Genomic DNA, 23,136 nt, shown 5'->3' on the forward strand with positions numbered 1-23,136 from the left:
ATCTCTGAAAGGAAAGGGGAGAAAGTCAGCTATGCTTGATAAGGTGAAGATTCTCATGCTACTACTTGAAGAATTATTTTTTCCTTTGGAAAAGCAGGTGGGCTGATGTGGACAGAAGTGGGCTGGGACAACAGGGGAGGAGGCTCCAGGCTTTGTAGCAGTGGGATGCCTTTGGGGGCCCCGCCGGCTGTGTAGGGGGCCGTGATTCACTTACACACCTCCCCAGGTAACACGTGGCTGTTGGGAAACAGGCACTGCTGAATCCTGATTACTCACTTTCCAGCTGTTACTGAACTGGTGCGGGCTGGAGGAGTGTGCAAGTCTGCAGGGATGCATGTAAAAATAGTAGGGACTGTCAGTGGAAATCATAACCTGACTCATTAATGCAGCCTTCATAGCAGTGGGAAGAAAACGGTAACTTTCCTCTGGTACAGCCAGCATCAGTAATTAGCCATGTTGTCACGTTGTCAGTGCTGTACCGGTATTTTTACAGCAGCTACAGATGAGTTGTTCTTAGGCAGCTCGTCACTCCCTGCTAGAAACTTGCACTTTGGTCCATGTGGAGATGTGAAATGAGGCAGCTAGGAGAAAATCCCAGAGTTCTCCAAAGAGATGTACAGGAAGAGCCTGAGCTGATTGGATGGCACGCACTGAGGATCAACTAGTGCATGCTGGAGGGCTATTCCTTGCGGAACAACCACTTCACCGAGTGCTGCTTGTGCAAACCCAGTGCTGCCCAACGTACTGGGCCCAGCCCATGGGCTGGCACACTCAGCTCACTGCTCAGCCTGCTCCTGGGGCTCACGAAGCGCTCACTGCAGCTTCTTGGGGAAAATGTTTCCTGCTGCTTCGTTCCCCTGCTGCCCTTTTTCTTATAACCAACAGGAGGTTGAAGGAGAGATCACAGATGCATTAGAAGTGTTTTATTGTAAGATGCTTTAATGTGTCTCCTGTGCTTTCTCAACAGACGCGGATTACATGCTTTTGTTGTTGCCATTATATAGATAGCATTAGAAACTACGATGGTTTTGAGAAGTCTTAATGCTACCCGTGTCAAGGTAATGCGAGCGCGGTAGCTTAGCCTAACGGATTTTTAATTAGGGTTGTTGATTTCTCTTTTTACGTTGTTACCCAGATAAACAGAACAAACGGAGAAAGTCTAATTGATCTACCTTGCTCAATTTATGTGTATGTTTTTGATAACATTTGACATCGTTTTCTTCAACATGACGGAGAAAGGAGTGATGGAATGTTTTGTTCTTCCCGTTGTGTTATTTTTGGTAGGTGTCTGGGGTGTGTTTAGATAAACTACAGAGCTAAGTCTGAACAAGACAGACCTAAATATCTAGTGAATTACTCCTATTTGCATTGAGAAATTAACTGTAATTAGCATTCAAGTTTTAATGATATTGTATTTGTGAAGCTGATAAGACCTCTGGGAGCGTGGTTGCAAGGAACTTCCATTGTTTACTATATGCAAATCTATCCACTTAGCTTTAATTAGAGGTTGAAACCTGGAGCAATTATCAGCAGTTGCTTTAGTATTAATGAGCTTGACGGAGCTGTCCATCATGTTGTTTTATATGATTGAGAATTATAATATCGAATCCCAGTTGGTTTGCTGTTCAAAGAGCTTGCAGCCTTCGTTGAACACACAACTATTTCATTTTGTGTGCTATGCGTTTTGTTAGCACCAGTCATCGGAGAGACTGAAATCCTTATAAATTTCTATAGCTGCTATTTTCAGCCTTGTGATGGGAGACTGTATGAGAGAATTTCTTTTAAAGCTTACATTGCCGATGCAATTCGTAAAATAAATGTTCAAAGAGAGGCTATATGGTTGCAATATAAAATTTGGTTGCTTGACGTCTGAATAATGTAGTTTACAATAAGCGCTGACTGATGAATTTCCTCACAAAATTAGCTGACGTCTCTTCCTATGTAATGACACTGGAGTGTTTCCATTCATCTGCTGCTTTTAGCAAGGGACAACAAGAGGATGTAAGGGAAGGAGAGAAAAAGCGTATAATGCCTAGCCTCTTAAGTGGTTTTATTTCACGCTCACGGTAATGGAAGCTCTAAGCCCTGGTTACTTCTGTTGCAGCTTTTTTATGTGCTTTGGAAGAAGCAGCTTTTGTGTCGAAGAAATAGAAAATTTCCATGGAAGATCTATAATAGAGGGGGGGAAAAAAGTTAGAAAAAGTCGCTTGATGTTAGTACTCAGTGAATACTGTGTAAAGTTGTCTATTTTTGGACTGCTTCTTTGTGAAATTATTCTCCCTTTCACAGGCCTTTGAAGGATTAGAATAGATACGAAGATATATAAACAAAATAGTTGCTTTATATTTGTGTGGCTTCATTGCAGTTTGATAGGCAACGCAACACGATAGCCACATCTTGTGCTCTGGCAGGTAAAGCTGAAAGGAAAGGGCTGCTGGCAATGTTGGTGCATCTTGGCATTCCTTAGGGCGTGAGAAACTTGATAGCAATGGTGATAATATGGTGCCATTGGCACTAGAGGCTGCATTGGCCATGTGTGAGAGTGTGCTGGGGTGTGGTGCTCCAGCAGGGATGGGAGGCTGGGACTTTTCCCTGGAGGCGATCAAGAACTGTGGAGATGTGGCACCGAGGAATGCCATTCCTCAGTTCCATCCTAGTGAGGATGGGCTGGTGCTCAGACTTTGGTGATCTGAGAGATCTTTTCCAACCTTAATGACTCTGAAGTCGAGCTCTGGGGGGTGTTGTGATGGCAGGAGAGAAGATGTCTTTCTTGGGGTCCTGCCTTGCCACTGGGAGCTTGGCTCCTGGTGTGGTGGGGCAGTGTCCTTGCAGCAAGCTGGGCCCACCTCCTGCTGAGGGTTGGGATGACCTCGTGTTCCTGTGCTGCACAGAGCTGCTGCCCTTGGTCAGGCAGTGCCTGGTGAAGTGTGAGGAGCTGCAGGGATAACACTGAAAAGTAAGCCTTGTTTCTCACTGGGAGGACAGCTATAGAAAGTTTTAAAAGGCTAAATAACAATGCATGTTCTAGATCAGTATCTTTGACAGCTAAATACTGCAGGGAGAATAACACACCGAGTCTCGCTGTTTGTAATTCAAACTAAGCCAGCTTTAGCTAGGTGGAGCAGAGCTATGAATCAGATATGCAGCACCAGCACCAATTTATTCCTTCAGGAAAGCCCAGCCTGTAAGCCATGCACTTGTTAGTGAAACCATGCTTTTTAATTTATTTTCTAGGTGAGCAGAGTGAGGTTAAGGGACTAACACTCTATCACGTAGGCAATCAATTGGTTTTGTTCTATTGGTTTGCTGTGCAATTGCGTGGTGTAGAAAGTGCATCAGATGGTGATATTCAGTTTTTTCATCTTCAGAGAAAGGCTAGATAGGCATCATCAGGTTAGTAATCAGGCTGGCTGATTAGAAGCTCTTAATTGCTGTCTCTCAACGCATCACCTCTCCCCTTGTGGCCTGTGAGTCATTGCCCCAGTTGCCTGTGTAGGGGCAGCTTTGGCGTGATGGTGTGAAATGGTGATCTGTACTTCACATAGTGCTGGTAATTTGATTTAAGCAACAGACCACGCAGACTGCTATGTGATAAACGACAGCAAATAAGTTGCCTTCGTGTGTCTTGTTTGAGCTGTCCTTCGGCAGTTTATTATTAAACAGTGAAAATGGGATCTGCTTTGCCCCCCTACTTACTGGCATAAGAAGAAATTCAAAAATTGTGGCATATGTAGCTGTATTCATGCTTTGCATTCTATAAACTTTATTATAATGGCATATGTATTTTTCCTACCAAAGTGATGCACAGAGATCATTCTTCAAAGGTTTTTTTTCCCCCCTGTGCTTTTCAGCAAAGAAGCTGTGATTTAGTCTGGCCCTAATTCACTCAGAAGGTTATGTGTGGTGAGGAGGAGAGATTTCTCTGTCATATTTCTAGATACTGCAAAGCTTTTTAACTGTCTTTGGCATGCTGACCATTTAACGTTTATTATATATCAACTTTTGTGTAGCAGATCTTATAGTAATACATATTTAACAGTTATTGTCTTTATGGCTCCTCTTAGTCATTATGTTTATAAAGATAAAAGACCCATAAATTGCCAGTGAATCAAAACCAATGTTAAGCTATATTTACGCATCTAGTCAGGCAGTCTTTCTGTTGTTGTTTAGGGCTCTTGAGCTTGTTAATGTCCCATTACTCTTTTATATTTACAGCCATTCATCAGCAGCAGCTTTGTTACAATTTTGCAAATATGCAGCACAGTTAACATTTCTTAAAGCCTTTCTCTGGCAGTGTGTTTTGCTGGTGTGTTGGTTTGCTTTCGTGTCTGACCTGTTTGATTTGTGCTTGTGAAGTCTGGGTGGCAGGAACCTGGGAGGAGGGAGCTTCGAGTGTTTGGTACAACGTGTTTTATTTTATTTGGAAATTGCACATGAGCTTAACGTTAACATTTCCCTGAGGAAAGGTTTTTGCCGTCTCCCTGGTGCGATACAAACCTTATCAACCAGTAACCATGCTGAACATACCAGATAAAGCTTGGAGGTAGGGGCTGTATTTGCTAGGGGTCCATAGGAATTCTGGAAGGTGACGTTTGTCCTGAATTTAACTCATCAGTTTGATTACATCAAATCTCTTCTGTGCTTGCCTAAGTGGTAGTGTTGGTAAGTTCCATAGCAAACAGTCCAAAGTCACTGTGACTTGTCCCTGTGCCTCGCTTCCACTGAGGACAATCTCATCAAAGCTCATGTTTGTTATTTAGCAGAGAGTGAGAGGGAGATGGGACCATGTGGCTGCTTTAGAGCAGCTTTGATCTTCTTTTCCATTCCCTAACAACAGTGCACAGTGGTAATTACCGTTCATTTTAAAACATATTAGAGAGGTAGGGTAATAAGTGAAAAGGGAATTTTGAGTAATTTTCAGTGTCGATGAATGCATTATTAACTCCCAGTGATTCTGCAGATGCTATGTCTGCCAGATGAGCCTGAATGAGTGGTGCTTGCCAGATCAATTCTTTAAGGAATGCTGTTTTTTGTGCTCAAAAAGGAGTGGTTCCAGTCAGGTCTACTTGTAAATCCCAACCTAAGATACATCTGCTGAGGCTGACGGGATGCTGTGTTACATTACCCTAGCTCTGCTGGCTGTGTCCATGGCAAGAGCAAAAATCCTTCTAGAAGACACCCTGGTGATGCAGCCTTGGCTGGCTGGCTGCATCATGGAAAGGCAGTCAGCTTTGCAGAGGTGTCCAGGTGTGCATAAACAGCAATGAGAAGAAGCTGTGGGCCTTTTTAAAATCTTACAGCCTGGCCTAGTGTGATTGAGTGGAGCACTTGTTTCCTTTGTCTTGTAGTGTATGAAACTTACATAAGGGGCTTGCGCCTGACTGTGCCTTCCTTGACACCAAAGTATTATCATATGCCAGCCATTGTTATAATTTAAAAAAGGGAAGGTTTGAACTTGTTAAATAAAAGCAAGTTTCAAAAATTGGCCCAACTCATAGGTGCGCATCTTTTTTTTTTTTTTTTTTTTTTTACTATTTGAGATTATTTTGACTTTTAGACGAATTCCATGCTTAGTAAAGGTTTTAATGGAGTTTCTGAGCTCATAAATAGTAACACAGCTAAGCGATCATTTTTAATAATCCACTGGCGGTATTGCTTAGCAAGAAAAGTGTACATCTCAAAATGACTTCAGCAGAAAACTAATCAAGCTTAGTCACACTCTATGAGTGACTAGCTTCGGCCTAGCAATTCTGCTTGATTTCTCATATACTGTAAGAAATGCAGTTTTGTGGTTTCATGGAAGATTATCAAAACTAATAGCTTTTCAGAAGCTCTGCTGTTAAAGAATTTGATAGGATTTCCATGATCTTTTTTTATTTCATTTCTTTCCTGAACAATATTGCAGGACTAACTTTGTGTTTCTCTTTTCCGTTCAGTTTTGATGGCTGTGGCTTCCTAATATGCTATAGTTATCATTCTTGAGATGTCTGTTTGGATGTGGTGAAGGGAAAAATGACAGCCAGTCAAAACACCCATGTGATGTGGTGGAGTCTTTGTTCTGATTACATTACAGAGTGGAATCTCAGATTCGCAATTTGAAATTTGTGTGCCATAAAATTGAAAGCAAAAAAAAACCAAAACCAACAAAACATTCCTGAGCAAACAAATAATGTAGCAGCAACTGTAAAAAGATAACTGTAAACTGTTTCCCATGTTATCTTTAAATTGCTGGCTTTCTTTTCTTCAAAGAACCAACAAAACGTCTACTCCTAAGAGAGATGTTTTTAATCAGATCAGTTGCTTGTCTGAGTGTTTCTAAGAGGACTGTTCCTAAGCATTTTCTTGTATATCTTGCTATAAAATATTTGGGGAACAGGTAAGCGTAAGGAAAATGCACTTAGTATTAGAATTAAGCCAAACAATTTTTCCGGCAACTTCATCATTTCACAGTCAAAATACTGCTAAGGATGTAGAGTTGGTGTTTTCCGAAAGCTCAGTTATTTCTGATCAAATTTCTCTTTTGAAATGTTGCTTCTTTTCAGGATTCACTTGTGTATCAGTTCTCCCAGGAGAAGACAAAGTTATTTTCACGGTACTTAGAGTTGGACTTAACTCTTTTCTTAAGCGTGAAGGAGGTTGATGTTGTTTAAATACTTCCTTCTCCATCTTTTAGTTTTCTTCTACTGGGTATTTACAACTATGATTTAGTATCTGCCTCACTTGCCATGTTTTTATTTTACTTCCAGTTTATTTCTTGCGTCTCACCTGCAGTGCCCCTGATGCCCAGCATCCAACAGTGGACATTCATTGGTTTTACAATAGTAAATCTGAGTGGCTTCAGAAAGGGGAAAAAAACAGTTTTACGGCTCCTGCAATTAGAGCTCAGTATATTTGTTGTGTAATTACCTTCTGTTTCAAGTTGGCAGCAGGAATGTTGCTTCTGTATATTTCTTATTTTGGTAAGAAATAATAAGCACAGTGTAAGGATGCTGGGGCACCCTGAAACTCAGCACGTTATATTTTGCTTTCTTGAGACCTGAAACAATAATAAACCTTTCCAAATTTGTATCGTTTTTTTTGTTGAGCCATCTGGCTTGTCCTGTAAATAAAATATGTAACAATCAGGAAAGCATTTATAGCCCATCTACTGTTGATGCTACTAAATTAAAATTCTTGTAGATTTAATAATGCTGTAGTTCTTAGCCCCTTTATCAAATTGCTCTGCTCTGATAGCAGGAGCACCCGAATGACTACTTTGTCAGACCAGACCTCAGTCTCTGCTCTCAGTGTGGCCAACAGCAAAAGCCTGGGGAGAAGCAAGAGAAAAGGAGAAGCATGAAGCAATATGAATTTACTTAATCTTCGTTTGCTTTTTTAATCTCCACTAAGCACTGAGCTGATGGTTTTGTAGAGTTACACGTAACTCTGAGCTCTTGTTTCTTGTTTCTGAGTTCTAATAGCTAAATTACAGCTTATCGTTGTGTAAGTGAAGTTAGGAATGTTTTTCAATGTGTATTAATTTACGTTTGTCAACATAGCATTTCATCTGCCATTTCATCACCTTAGCAGTCAATTATTGTGCCGTCTTTCCGCAGCTGTTTGCAGTGGGATTTGGTTGGTAGCTGTCTGGAGTAGCTTTTCCCAGCACTCTGGTCCCTGCAGAAGCACGGGTTTGTGACTGGATTATTGATGTCATCTCGGTGGCTGCTGGTGGGCTTTGCTGAGCCCAAAGGCAATGAGCAAAGGTGTTGATGTCCTGAGATGTCGGTCTCGAGGACTGTAACGCTCCCAAATAATTCAGTAAGGTTGGATTGCACCAACCACTGTTAGATGTGCTTTTGAGCTTTGGTCAAACTTCCTGCCTGCTTTCAGTTCTGTCAGTTAAAAGTATTGGAGTCCTCATGTGACGTGCCCATCTGAATTGGCTTCTGGCTGAATCGTCTTTGGCTTTTACAAGAAACACATGCAGAATCAGAAACATTGCACCCATGCAGATGCTGCAGATGCTCTCTATGAGTTATGGCTTCTGCTCTCAGACTGTGCTTTTGACAGACCGTGTTCCTAGTCTGTCAGACTTCACAATTTAACACTTCTTTCAGGGAACGCATTCCCCACTGCACTGCTGTTAGAAAGACCAGCGTGCTTGCTCTGCTCTTGTTATTGCTTGTGCTGCTATTGCCGTCCTTACTTCTTTCATAAACGCTTCCCTACTCACTGGATTGCAGAAAACGTTTCTCTACGTGGCCTTATTCTGTGGCTATTGCTGAAGGCAGCATGGTAAGTTGCTACCAACCAACATGCTCTGAGTGTCATCAGTAGGGAGTTGAGCTGAACTGCTGTCAGCGTTCTTAGATGGATGCTGCTGCGGTGCATTGGGATGCTCTGCTCCCAGCAGGGAGTGTAAGCCAACAAATGACTTCAGTGGTGGGGAGGAGACGATAAAGGGATTTGGGTTTAACATCTAATTATTTGTCTTTCCTTAGTTCTCAAGAACTTCACTCTCAAATGTTTCGAGATTGATTAAAATCTTCTGCCCAGATCTAGCTATATAATGGCTGTTGGGTTCCTAGAGAGAAGCGGCACTTCTTTTTACATGTGTTGTTCTGAAAGTAATGCTTCCTGTAGTTTCTGGGGAAGCTATAACAGGTGGGAAGAGTTCAATGACACTACATCATAGAACAAACTCTCAGCTTCAAAATGCTTTTCAACATAGTTAACTGTTAGTTGTGCATTTTCACCTGTGATGAATAAGAGCCTGCATGCTACTCATAAAAATGTGTACCAGTGGAGGTGACCACTGTCACCATTGATGAAATGCACCACCCACCACCTCAGTGTGCTCATATCCACTTGTTGGTCTCTGTAATTGTTCAGCGAGCATCAATGGATGTCAATAGATGTAATTTTGTTCTGCATGGATTAATTCAGTGACCCATCTTTGCTTCATACACACTTCCATGTCAGACTCCATTCTGTCAGAGTGCCCCTCTGCTGCCATCTGTAAAATGGCAACAAAATCTAATAGGATATGATGGGAAGGTTCAGACTCTACTGCCATCCCACCAACATCTGCCTCTGACTTTGTGAGCCAGCATCATGAAATAGGAGGTCTTAATTTTGGAGCAGCCCTTGTATGTACTTCCTTAGAGAAAAGTCATTTAGTCCTGTGAGGCCTGTCAGGAGTACATATACTTATTATTTTATCTGCCTTGTCCTCTGATGTTCGCTTGAAAGTTAACCCTGTTAATTACAGATTCATAGAGTTGTAATTTCGGTGTTTGTTTGTTGTTTCTCTTCAATGCACTCAAAGTTTCCTTACCTTCTTAGAGAAAGAAGAGTTGAAGCAGGGCTGTGTAATCCCCTCTGCAGGTCCTTCATATTGAATTTTAGGCTCTTTTTTCCTTCGCTACATGCAGCAGAGAAAGGAAAATTGCGGTAATTTGTGTCTTTCATTGTAAAAATACTTTGGGATATTCCTGCCATCTATTTTCTATTTGCAGCAAAGTTTACCAAAGTGGAAAATGCAGTAGAATACTTCATTTTTCTCTCGATGCCACCCACTGATTTTTCATGTTTTCCTTGGAAATATGTAACCCTCACAGAAAAAGTTTCTTGCTATGGCTCTCATAGATTCCACTTTCCCCTTTTTACTGCTGCCAGCTTCCTATGGGCACGCAGTGTTTTCCTCTTCTGTGTGCGGACATAAAGCAGACCGAGCTAGAAGAGCTTTTAGATGTGTGCACTTCCCTGCCTTTTGCTGGAGGGGTGAGGAGCAGAAGAAACAGGTGATCTGGGAGATGGAAAACCTTGGTGGATGCAGAAAGAAGCCTGGGGCTTGTGGGGAGCTGCAGCATGGACAGGCATATCTTGATAGCAGCAAATGAGGTTTAAGAGAAAACAAAAAAAAGTTGATTAGTGTGTTCTTGGCAGTAGGACAGATTCACAAGTTGAGTGGAAAACCCACTTGTGTTTGAAATGGAAACGTGAAATATCTGAACTGAGTCTTGTAAAGGACGTGCATCTTCTGGGGAACTTTTTGAAAGCAAAGACATGGGAAACACTTCAGAAAGAAACTTTCTCCTAAGGGAGCGCTGTACAGTAGAGTTTAGGCAAGTTTTTGAATGATGACAAGGCGTAGAACTCAGTAAGAAAGGATGTGACAGACGTGAGGCTCTGTCTAACTGATGATGGTGGTGTTTTGCTTTTAAGCTACTGCCTTTAAATAACATAATAATAAAAAAGCCCCATCCTCCCAGACTAAGTGATGCTTCAAGACGTTGTCAGGATGTCAGATGTGATTTTGTACTTTCATAAGTTGTTTAGAAAAATGCATAGAAAGGTTTAACAGAGGAGACTGTATTTAGAAGAAGAAAAATTGAATCCTTTCTACATTTAAGTGACTACTGTGGGACAGCTTATTTTTTCCAATAATTATTACATTTCATGTTCTTCGACAATTAATCTTTTGCCAGAGAACACAATTTAAATGTCAGGTTTAAAGAACGGTTTTAATAATTTTCTTGTTTTTATTGGGAAGCTCTAGTAAAGATTTTTAAGACGTTAGCAGTTAGATTTCTTGACAGTTAAATGCAAATTTCATAATCTTACCACTTTTAATTTGTCCTGGAACAATGTGGAAAAAAACTGGGAGGCTGGTGTAATGCTCATAGTCAAATATATACTGTTTTACATCTGCCTGTATCTCCGAAATCTTGCAAAATTGGTGATTGGGCAGCCTTTGAAGATGTGCATAAATCCTTGTTGACTGTTGGAAAGTGATAGACAGAAGGTTTTGAAGTTGTGACAAAGCAGTTGACAGGAATATTGGATTTTTGGAAGATTCATTAAAATCTCAAAATCTGATCTTACAGGCAGGGAGAAACATTTCTTTACTTCTGAATGATTTTTGAAGGACCACGGAAAGACGTAGCAGTTTAACTGCCTTATTAATCACACTTTATTACTATTTTACCTGTTGAAACTAGGACAGTTGGAGCCATCCTGATGCTTTGCATTGCAGTCTCCCGTTTGCTGGACTTGGGTGTTAATGGTTTGGTCTTGCAGAAAGCTCTGAGAGTTGGAAGTCACAAGTAAAGAGTAAGGAAAGCAAAATAATGGAGGTGCTGCATCGTACTGTTTCATGAATATGCACCACAGTAATCTTTTTCTTCTAATAGTGAGCAGGCCCACTTGGATGTGTATCTGTCCCATTGAAACGTGAAGGGGAAGCAGTCAGCACTCAGTTCAGTTTCCACATAGGAATGTCACAGATCTCATCTCTTGCTGTGTTGCGATGACTTCAGAGGTTTCTGATTCTTTAGCCTTCCAAAGAGAGCCCTGTTCTGTCTCATTCTCAGAGCTCCCATCTAAACTTAAAATCCGGTGCACATGCTGTCTCCCTTTTTATATTAGGAACATTCAAACTTTATTGAAACCATTGGCAAGAAAGCTGTCACTGTCTTGTGAATTTATTTCTGACCTCTGCAGTGGCAGGGAGTCCCACAGTATAATCGTGTGGTTTTGGAAGGGGGATTATGTAAAACAGTCCTACCATCTGAACAAAAAATCTTTTTTTTTTAATATTAATCATCCTCCGTACTTCAGTAGTCTTCCTTCCTATGCATCTTTCTGACATCAAATATGTAGGTTGGTTTACAGGACACCAAAAGCAGAGCAGAAGCATCCTGTGGGCATTTGCTCAGGCTGGCTTGCTCTGCTTCATTGCACATAACCCCATGCAACGTAGATGTAGCCAAAGGTAAATGATTCCAGTCTTCCTGATCGTTTTCCATGAGAGGTTTTCTGGACAGTTCAGGAGTCTCTGAAGCCTCTCTAGTTCTACCAGATGCTTTGATGGTACTTGCTGTGCTCATAACCTCTCAAATCATCCGTGCTGACACGTGTCTGCTGCATGCCACAGAGTTTTTGGTGTCTTGAGCTTTCCTTACAACAATGATCCTAGTTAATATTTTTGCAATATCAAAATACATAGGAACTGTTATGAGATATTTGTTTTCTTTAACTCTGGGTTAAATCAATTTTATTAATGTCAGCCCATGAACTTTATTCGAATGCTTAATGTGGTCTAACTTCCTCTACTTTCTCACCCATCTTTAAGGGCGAATGTGCTCTCTTTTGTACTCTCCTGCATGTTTGAAAAAGGCTCTCCTATACATTGGGGTCAGAATGTGTTCACATGTAATCAAAAGTCTGCTGTGTAGAACTGACAACTAAGGGCAGATATTAATCAAGTTAGGTTTTGTTAAGATTTAGAGCAATATGAAAAATAAAGGGTGTCGTCACAGCTTCCTGTATATCCTAAGAGGAGATTCTAAGTGAGCAATAGGTGAGTCTCTAAGTGAGAATTATCAAAGCAGAACTCTTTCAAAAATGCCATTCTTGTTGTTCTGTAGATGGGTAGCAAACGTTGTTGAGCTCCATTGAGCTTTAAAAATCATTCAACACATTAATCTTCTATTTATGTACGGATTTTAGTGTCCTTACAAGGAAATGGTCTTTTTTTTTTTTATGAACAGAAGGAAAGAAACTGTGAGATTGAGCAAGTAGATGGTCCCTCAACTTCCCTGCTTTGCATACGAGCATTACAGTATTTTGTCCATTAAAAGAAAACACTAGGTTGTTTTGGAGGTGTGGTTTTACAGTTAGATTATCAGAGGAAGTTTTCCATGGAAAGCTGGAGAACAGTCTCCATATTGTTTCAATATTCTGACTACTTTGAAAGTTAGAAAAATGATGTCTTTATGTACAAAAAAGCATATCTCGTGACCAAGAATATTTTATTTTCTATCCAGACCCTTTCAAAAACATAAGAGCATAAAATGATAATGTGCAGCTCAAAGGATTGTTTTTGTGAAGCTGGAGAATAGACAGGAAGTTTGGTCAAATTACACTTTAATTATAATTCATGGCCACTTAACAATATGAGAAACATAAGAGTTACATTGGCGTAGTGTTATTGATGGTACACATTGGAAGGAATAGATCATTCTCTTCATTAGTTATACCAACAGCACACGGCTGTAGATGATGGAGTACGACAGCATGACTGGTTGCTGGAACATGGGAGGACTCCTGAAGAAGCAGGGAGGATTGAGAGGAAATACAGAGATGATTCATTCTTTCTCAGAGCGGGCCAAACCACAAAAGTTTCTGCGTGTATTCTGACTTCTCCCCTTTCTTCCTCTAGCTTTTCTTAGGCCTGTTTCCTCTAAGCAGCTGATGACCAAGGCTGGGTACGCCACGTAGCCCAGCTGTCCTGAAGCTGTTTTTCAGAACAGCTGATGTATCCGGAAAGGTAATGCGTAAATTCTTACCTGGCTAATGCATCTATCTAGGCGCATTCATTTCTCCTGTCATTGGGACAGGATGAAGAGGAAGAAAGGGAGCTCCTCCCTAATACATTACATGTAAATTCAAGCAAAATAAAGTACAAAGCCCATGTATAGATTCAAAAAGCTTACTGAAATCAGATTTCTGGTGAACTTTTTATTTACTTATCAGTGAAGGCTATTTTTCCAGAAATATGTCATCTTTCAATTCCCAGCTGTTTCAGTACTGAAGAAGTTGAACAAAAAGATATTTTTTTTTAATTCTGTATTTATGAAAAATGTTTTAACTGTTATGCAGAAATCCAAATCCGTGTCTTCAAAGTGCCTAGAAGAAATCAGCTTAGGATACAGTCTGATAAGTGGAAATTTTAAACTGTATTGGGAAACTGAAATTGTCTAAAAAGCAGCACTTCCATTTAAGACTATCTTAAAGCAATTGCCTGGCATGCTCCTCCCTCTCTTGTAAGCAAGCAATCTGAGAGAATTTGATATAATATTTATCTGTAAAGACCCATTTAGCAAGAGCGTAGATCTGTGAAGGGATTATGTTAAGCTAAATGACTTACTGAATGAGGGACTCGAACATTAAATAAAACTCTTTTAATTTAAATGTATATAAATGGATAAGGGCAGTAGACGGCGTAGGGTAAACTCTTAAGCTTATGCTTTTAATCCTTTTTGCCCTTTTCTGTTGGCTTGAAGGCTACTACAAAAGTGCCAATTTCTCTTTGATCCATATTTCTGTGGACCGTACAGATTGTACTTGTATAGCTTGTCTAGTTTTTTACAGCTGTTTGTGTAGCTGATGGTTTCTTACTGTCAGTAATATAATTTATATGCTGCGTAATGAGCAAGTTTGATGGTATAAATGGACCTTCCATCTCAAAAGCTGAAAGATCATTGGTGCATATAGATTTTGCACCTTAAATCTATTTGATCTCTGGAAAAATCATATAATCCTTTTTCCTCCAGATTTCGGGAGAGGTTTCCACTTCTGAAGTGTTTACCTTTCATCAATGTAAACTTATACCTCTTATCCCCACCGTTACAGATAAACCCACTCATCCCTCATACACTTCGCTGCCTGACGCTGTAATTTAGAGGAGCAGGAGTTGTGCTGTTAACCTGTTGCCATGCGTGATGTGGTTTGTATCTCCAAAAATATTTTCTTGGGGATTGTGCAGTCATAAACAGGTCACTTACAGATGGACTGTCTGCAACTACAAGAAGCTTATAGCTGAAAAAAAGCATGGCTGGGGATCTGATGCAGATCTGTACTTCTGCAGCGAGAGCTGCAGGCTCCCGCATTGCTGTGTGGTAGGTTATCATACCATTGTGTGAATGAATGCATCACCACACTACCTACCTGGTTTCAGCACTGTGCCATTGCCTTGCTGTAAGATGCTACTGTAAGATCCACAAGAAATTAGTGAGCGCTTCCATAGTCAACATGCACGTTATTTCTATCTGTGGACTTGACCTCACAAGGGCACGTTTCCAGTGCCGGTATCAGAAATGCTTTGCAGCTCTTCAGAACAGCATTAACTCTCTGATACTTCCCAAACCCAGGCTCAGCACAACTTGCAGATGTCTTGGGGTTGATGTGTAAGGCACTGTTCCAGCCCATTCCATTTACATCTTTTCTGTCATACTTTAACTGCTTCCTAATCTTATTTCACTCTTCAACAACCTTCAATACTTCAATGCCTGAAGGATTTTTTAGATTAATTTTTTATTACTACAGTACAAGCAGGCTGTCATAGCTCAGTTGTTCCTCTCCTGGCTTTGGTACTGTTAGGAGTTGCCTTCCCAGGATCAGATGTGATATCCTTCCATCCCTGACCCTACTGCTGAGGTATCTGAGTGCTTCTGAAAGGCATTTGTAGAGCTGAGCTACCAAAGAGGGAGCAAAACCTTTTCCTTATGATTTTGGAGATCAAGATGAGGATTGGTGCTTCTTCACTTTTTCTTTCTTAAATAGAGAAGCTGCCACGTTTTCTTCAGCTCCTACTGATGAACCTCTTAACCATTTGTCTAAACCTACTTGCCTGCAATTTCTAGCTCTAAAGTAGAGAAATTGCTCTTTTTTTTTTTTCTTGAATTTTTAAAGTCGGTTAATTAAAACACTTGGATAATGAAATCTTAATAATTGAACTGCTCAAAAGACCGGTTTTAACAAAGGATTTATAGATGTTAGAATTTCCTTTTGTTTCAGTTTTGGAGTGAAACAATTCCCTTTCCATACAAAGGAATCTTCTCCCACAGGCAAAGCATTATGTGACGGCTCTGTTGGAGGCTAAGCTGTGGTCCTACAGGTAGGAGAGTCTATCCTACCCTGAGAAATGTGTGCTCCCCTGGCTCTGCAGCTTTCCTCTCAACACCCTCTGGCTGTCAACCTCCCCCCAGCTTCTCCTGCTGTGGCTCTTCTAAATATTACAGATAAAGACTCACTGGGATGAATGTTTGATACGGAGAAGAAGGGCGGGTGCTTAAAATTAGGGAATTTCATCATGTGGGAGACCACGGTGCAGTCTATGTCCAATGCTCTTTGCTAAGAAAGCAGACCTTGTGACATCTGTACAGACTGGAGCAGCTTCAGCAGAGCAAACTCGTGGCAGCTCCTCAGCCTGCTGCCTGGGCAAGCTGCTCCAAAACAGGTGGGAAAAGGAATTTAACTGCTTTCATCACCTTATACCATATGTGTTCTTTTACCACACCGAAGGAACATTTACAATGTGAATGTGCAGAAACCAGCTCGTGGTTCTCATCAAGTTTTCTCAAGTCTGTCCTTCACCTCATTCAGTTCGGGCATACTAAAACTTGTAGTCATTCGTAGCAGAGAGCTTCATCCTTCGTGACAGAAGGAAGAATCACATGTGTTGGAAAGAGACGTCAAGCAGGCCAGCTCTGAGATCAGTCAGCTTCTATAAACTGCTGTATTGATCTGCTGCGTGCTGTCATTATGGCTACGTCTGAGTGGAAAAAACCTGTAAAACTTGCTATTTTTTGGCAGGGCTGGATATAATGTGATTGCTTGTTCCGTGACAGCTTCCTTTTCTTTAGTCTCCTGAGTTCAATACAGTGTCTATCAAATATGCATAAGGTTTTTGTCAGATGTTGTTTTTTAATCTGGGCTTAATTGAAGTCTGTTGCATATTAATGGTACCCTTTTACTCTCTGGCTGGAAGTTAGCTTTAAGATGCTAAAATGGAGTATTCACTATCTCTGGTACTTGTTTAGAGTTTTCCTTTGGGGTGAAAAAAACAAGCTTTGCGAGAAGAAAGCGTGTGTTTGACTGAATCAAATCAGTCTCTAAGGAATGTTAATGAGGCTAATTACTCAAAATTGAGATTCTTGATTGTTTTTCTAATTTGGGAGGAGTTGGTGTTTTATCTTCACTGCACCGGGCGGTTTTGATGACATTTAAGTAAACTTTTTCAGGGGAAGAATGAATCCAATTTTCGTTTATTCTTTCCTTTGCTTTTGGTTCTGGGCAAATATTTTCAGGTTATAGTCAAACAATTAAGGTGGGATTATGTTTTGGCTATCGTAGAGTATTAATTCCTTAATATATTACTGTACGCAAGTGAAGATTAGGTAGGTTTTGTAAAGGGCAGATGTCTGTTTGTGACATCTGGCATTTTTTTTTTTTTAATGATATACCTCAGAACCTTTGTTCTGATCTTTTCAAATCACATGGAGAAAATATTGAATTGAGGTTAGAGACAGGCAAATAGTTATGACCTTCATTTGAAGCAATAAACCTTTGTTTTGGAACAAAGATTTTGTTAGGCTGAAGTGCTGTAGTTTGAATTTAGATCAAGGTAGTGCTGAAGTCGAGGATAAAATAAGCGAGCACGTTTATTCCCTCTGCTTTTGACTGAAAGTGAATCTAACTTGGAAAATGAACACCCGAGACATGATCTACCAACTTTCTGAGTTCAGAGTTTGAGGAAAAACATCACTGTTCCTTGTTATGGAATGTATTAAAGCTAAGATGTGATAGTTTGGGTAATGGTTTGCTGGAGCAGCTGTAAGCTACTGGCAGTGCCTTGCTGGCTGTGCCTGGGAGCTGCCGACCCGGCTCCTGGGGAGCTCTGGGACACCGGGAGGCCTTGCATGGCTTCCTTTGAAAATGAAGATCTGCCTCATACAGTGTGTGTTCAAGGGCTGCTCTGCCAGTACTGTAGTCTCTTCAGATCCTCCCTTTCAGAGGGTTTCTTTATTCCACTTTTTACTTCTGAAATGCTTGCTGTAATTCGGAGATGGAATTAATGATTGTACTTTTTCTTCTCATTGTATTTTCTGCCTGAAGAAATACTGATTCCAATAGCTAAGAAATGTTTAACGATTGTATGCCCGCAGTTAGCCTTTGGCAAATGAGATGTAATTTTATTTTCTCCTCTCACTTGGTTGTGCTTTGGCTTGCTGTTTCATTTGATGTTTTTCTGCTTTCAGAGGCAACTTTGCTGATGTTTCTGTTCCTCTTTCTAAGGCCAAGCATCTTTGTCTTCACTTACTGTGTATCTTAGCTCTGACCTTAATGCCATGAATCAAATGCATGGTTGTATCTCACTACTTAAATCACCACTGTCTGCTGCAAGTGGGCTTTGTTCTGTTGGTTTGGTTTTGTGTTGTTGTTTTGTCTTGTTTTGCCATCACAAGACCTTTTATTATTAGCCATTATCTAATAAGACAGATCTTGACTAAGTAAACTGAAAAAGAGATGGGCTAAAATTTGTGTACGGTACACCCAAAAGTTTAACTGTGATAATACTGTGGGTGGATGTGGATTTTAAGCAGAAGATTGCTGAAGCAAAATTGGTTCAAAATCTTCCTCGTCTGAGAATTTCTTTGCCAAGGTTGCTGGAACTTGTATTCTGTTTTTTTCACTTACGAAGCCCTATGCGAACCCGTAATTAGCAAGGCCTACATTTTTTTTTCTCTTCCTTTAGTCTTTTCAGGCTGGGAAGAGATCCGTGATATGTGAATATGAAGTGTTAGATATAACTTGAATGAGATTTTGCCTGATGAACAAATATTTTTTTAAAAAAACTTGTTGTACTAATGTGCCATACTGACGAATGAAAGGTAACTATTGGAGTGTGAAAGGGAGCTATTATAGAAAGAAAGAATGATAGTTCTGTAACACAGTGCCACACAAGGAAATGCCTCCAGTGTACACTTGGAGCAAGCTTCTTACCTATTCCAAGTTTCTTGAATTTACCTCTCTCTCCCATGCACACGGGTTGCATCCTGCCATCACTCAGAAGTGAACAGAAATGGAAAAGAACATTTCAAAGAAGCTTGATTTGTTTGATTGACGTGGGCTCCTTTTCATAGAGAATTCAGGACAGAAAATATTTTCTGGCTTTGTGCACTTATTTACCTATACAACATAATGTGAGCAGAATCCTTATGCACTGATCTGACGTGGCTGAAACACACAAGTGATAGCAGTATCGTTTATAGAATCATAGCATCATTAAGACTGGAAAAGACCATCTACTCACCACCAACGTTGCCCATGAAACCATGTTCTTTAGTATAACTTACACATGTTTCTTGAATGCCAGTGGCTCAACCACCTCCCTGGGCAGAGCTTGTGCCAGTGCCTGTGGAGAAATTCTACCTAATGTCTAACCTGAACCTCTCCTGGCCATTCCCTCTTATTCTATCGGTAGTTACCAGGGAGAAGAGGCCATGCTTGGCACTGACCAGTTAATATGGAATCTTCTTGCTCAATTCAGCTGAATTAACTTTATATTTCTTCTATATGGATTGTCTATTGTCTTATCATTACATATAATAGGACAGATTGGGTTGAAATAAGAAACATCTTTGTGATTCAAAACTTCTTAGCCAGTAACTGGTATAGAGACACATTCTGCTCTTCCTATCATGGAGGTTCCAGCACAGCATATAGATTCCCTAAGTAATAGGGAATAATACTTTCTTCTCAGACTATCTCTAGTGTCAAAATCCTATCAAGGAATGGCAATGTAAGCAATGTCTGAACAATATTGCTAATGTGAGACTACCTTAGAGCTTTGCATGTGCTGTGCTACGTTCACAGTAGCATTTGGCTATTTTTGTTGCTGAAAGTAAAAAAAATAAAAAATAAAAAATAAAAATAAAAAATTGGTATTTCTATGATATCTGTAGATACTCTACAAATATAGAGGAAAAATAGCATCCCTAAGAAGCTTAAGAACACAGTATGATGCATCTGGAATGCAGGAAGAAGTTGTATGAATGTCTTTGCATGATGCATCGTTATTTTACTGGAAGTTGATGTTAATTTGCCAGAAGCCACCGTTTAAAAAACAACAATCTTAGTCAAGGTTCTGGTCAGAGCTTTTCAAATACATTGAATTCACAAAAATGAATTGTAGTTCTAGTTTGACTTCCCAAAATTGCCTTCTTGTAATGTTTTATGGCCAATGGGGAATTGGATTTATTTATCTTTTCAGTACAATCCCTAATGGCTGTGAAAGTGACGCTGAAGAAGGGCATCCAGTTCTGCAGCATTTCTTGCAGGGCTCTGGCCTCCAATGTTCTCTGTTGTGTACTCTGTGGAGATCTAAAGATGCCTGCCCTTTCCTCATCCTGACCTTGGCCTGTGGCTTAAGATGGGAAGACAGCAGGGTGCGTAACAGAGATAACTGGATTTACTGAAATCTCAAAATGGATTTTAGCAGATCAGAGTTTTAATCTGTTGGAGTATGAGAAGGAAATCTATACTTCATTTTTATTGCTTGGTTTCTGGTTTGAGATGATTCGCATTCTGTAATCTAAACTAGTGTTAGTTTTACCCAGTCCTACTGGCAGGTCACCTCCATGAACATGGTAAATGAATTGCCCCACAGAGGCATCAGTACAAATGGGTTTGTGTGGCACTCTGTCTCTCAATTACAAATACGTGGTTTGCATTTTAATATGTATTACCATATTAAATGAGCTTGAAGTTCACTACTCTGATCTCTGGATAAACTCTTTCAAATACTTGCACAGAATTGAGGGATTTCTGTGTTCATCAGAGGTTTGTGCTATGAGCTGTTACAGAAGTAGAGCTGTTTATCCACTTCATAGCAAATTCACTACAGATCGTTATTGGGGTCAATGACCTCAAAGTTTGAAAAAGTAACTGCAGAGCTTTTAGATCTGTATAACTCTAAGGGACAGTTATTAATAAATATTAAAATAACCCATTGATTTGAATGTATAAAAATCGACAGTGGAGGATTATAATAGTGAATGCAGTGAAGAAACACTGAGTTGGACAAAAGAAGATTTTTTATTTAAGTGGACAAAAGGCACAAGCAGTAATGAGTAAAAGACTTGTATTCCCCTTGTTCCCTAATACATTATAACCATAAGATTCATGGTCTCACCCAGAAGCAGTTCTGGCATTTTTACTCAATTGCTTAATACACCACTGTCCGTTTGTGCGCTCGGACACGTCTAAGAGTTGACTGAATATTCAGAATAAAATTGCTTTTCTCTGAGACGGTAGAAAATGGAGATGATTTTTCATACTAGCACATTTGTGTGCTCCCTTGATAATGAGTAGATTGGGGGTTACATAAAAGCCTGATTCGCTAATGCTGTCTTGTCTGTCTTTTCTGAAATATGAATATTTGAGTTTTATTTTACAAAGAGGGGGGGAAAAACTGTCTCCTTTGTAATGCACAGGAGAACTGTGCTGACCTAGCACAGTAGCATGGTTCATTAGCAGAAACTCAAAGCACTTCCATTTTGATATCTGTTCTCCCTAATATATTGGAATCTGTAAAAGCAGATAAGGCTTATTATTTAATAATATGACCTTATCCTTTCTGGTGGCATATGAAAGATGTTTGAATAAGCCTTGTTCAGTGTTGACTTTTTTAGTACTTGCATACAAAGCAAACTGAAGTTTTAACGCACAGAAGCACAGAATTGCTTCTTGATATAAAGAATCTTTTCTTGGTGGTGGTGGGAGATGTCTGTGGCTACAGGTTTTTTTCCGTATGAAATCTGCCTGAATTTTGAACTAGTGAGTTATTAATGAGCCAACTGCAGACTAAAATTAATGTGATCTTCTATAGTCTGCACTTCCGTGATCTTCTGCTCTACAATTAATTTCTGTGTGTCAGAGAATCACAGCTGAGGTTGGACAGGACCTCTTGAAGTCATTTTTTCCCATCTGCCTGCTCAAAGCAGTGTAGCTCAGCATAGGAGGTCCAGGACCATGTCCAGTTGGGTTTTGAATGTCTCCAAAGATGGACATCCTCATTCTATCTATTCTGTCCTCAACTGCACTGGAACACTGGAAGACCTCTTTCCTGGGGTTTGGCCACCCTGACAGTTAAGTGTTGTTAGCAGGGAATTGGTAACTTGTTACGTAAAGGTTACATTCTTTGTGTTCTTCCATGGAAAGTGTTAATTTGAGCATAAAATGTAAAAATAAATAAATAAATAAATAAAAATTCAGAAATAACTCTTCATAACTCTTCATAGCTGTATGTATGTTACCCCTGTGGTCATTCTAAGCTGCCTCCCACTAAGACCTGTCAAAAACCTACTGGCAATTTTGTTGGGAACTTTGGGTGAAACCACAAGTCTTGAGCCTTTGGAAATAACTGTTATCTTTTGGGGAGCGTCAGTCAGGTACGTACTTCTTTTTTTAATCACTGCTGATTCATTTAATTAGTCAAAATTGCATTTGAAGAAGAAAGAAATCAAAAACAATTGTAAAAAAAAAAAAAAAAAAATTCCAATTGGATGAACATCTGATGCTTTGCTTTTCCAGCTGTGTCAGTGTGTTGCTATTAATGTTTGGGGCACAGTGAGCAACAATAAGCTATTTTGTCATGGACCGAGTTAAATGATTTCTGATGTAATGCCCATGAAGGCCAAAAGCTACCGAGAATTGTTTCTGTTTATTAGACTGAATCCTTGAGGTCAGTCTCAGCATATCAAAGCAAAGATCTTAATTAGGATAAGTTTCAGGACTTAAAGAAATTGATTGTGATAGCTCGGGGAATTGGAAAGGATCTGAAGTGCATGCTGTTCTTTGTCTTGCCACTGCTGAAATTTTTTGATTGAATTAGAAGAAGAGTTTTAATGGTTTTTTGTGTGCAGGAGATGATTTTGGTACGCATCGTTAAAGAAATAAAAACTGTAAAGGCTTAGTCTGTTGAAATCAAAGAAGTGCACTTTATTACAGTAACTCCTGCATTTGCCATTTGCACCAATCCAAGGCTTTCTAGTCGCTGTGGATCTATACATTCATTTATACATGGACATTTATCCATACATAAATCCATGATGTATAGACAGAAGGTCATTCAGTGCAGAATTACAGAGAAACGTTTGTGCAGTTATGGAAGCAACCTACTTCAGGTTTCTGTTTTCTCTCTACAGTTATTTTATAATGACTTGACTTAGCCTGATTTTGATCCTCAAAGAGGGGGAAGCTTTTCAGCTACCAAAATGATACGCAGTACAGCCAAGTTTTCTGGAAACTTTGGAGCAGTTAGTCTTTCACTACAAGAAACCACATCTTCTAGTGATCTAACGAGAAAATTAATTCAGTAATGTCACCGTGGGCCCAAGCTGCTCATTGTCAGCACCACCCCTTAATTTGACTCTTTGCTCCCTGACTTGAGAGCAATTGACAAGGGAAATATCAGGTGCAGTTAGATTGAGGTTTCTGTGTACAAGCAAAGCTCTACAAAGAGTTTTCCCACAGCTGCTGGCACTGTCTGGAGCCGTGCAGAAAGTGCCCTCGCAGATCAGAGTG

General features: G+C 40.1%; 1 protein-coding gene across 8 annotated transcripts in view; it reads left to right on the forward strand.

Moving 5' to 3' along the window:
* The window catches only part of MACROD2 (mono-ADP ribosylhydrolase 2), an 836,889-nt gene that overhangs the window by 495,542 nt on the left and 318,211 nt on the right, over positions 1-23,136 (forward strand). The window lies entirely within an intron of this gene.

This window comes from Phasianus colchicus, chromosome 2 (assembly GCF_987193195.1).
Source record: "Phasianus colchicus chromosome 2, bPhaCol1.hap1.1, whole genome shotgun sequence".
Classification (NCBI taxonomy): domain Eukaryota; kingdom Metazoa; phylum Chordata; class Aves; order Galliformes; family Phasianidae; genus Phasianus; species Phasianus colchicus.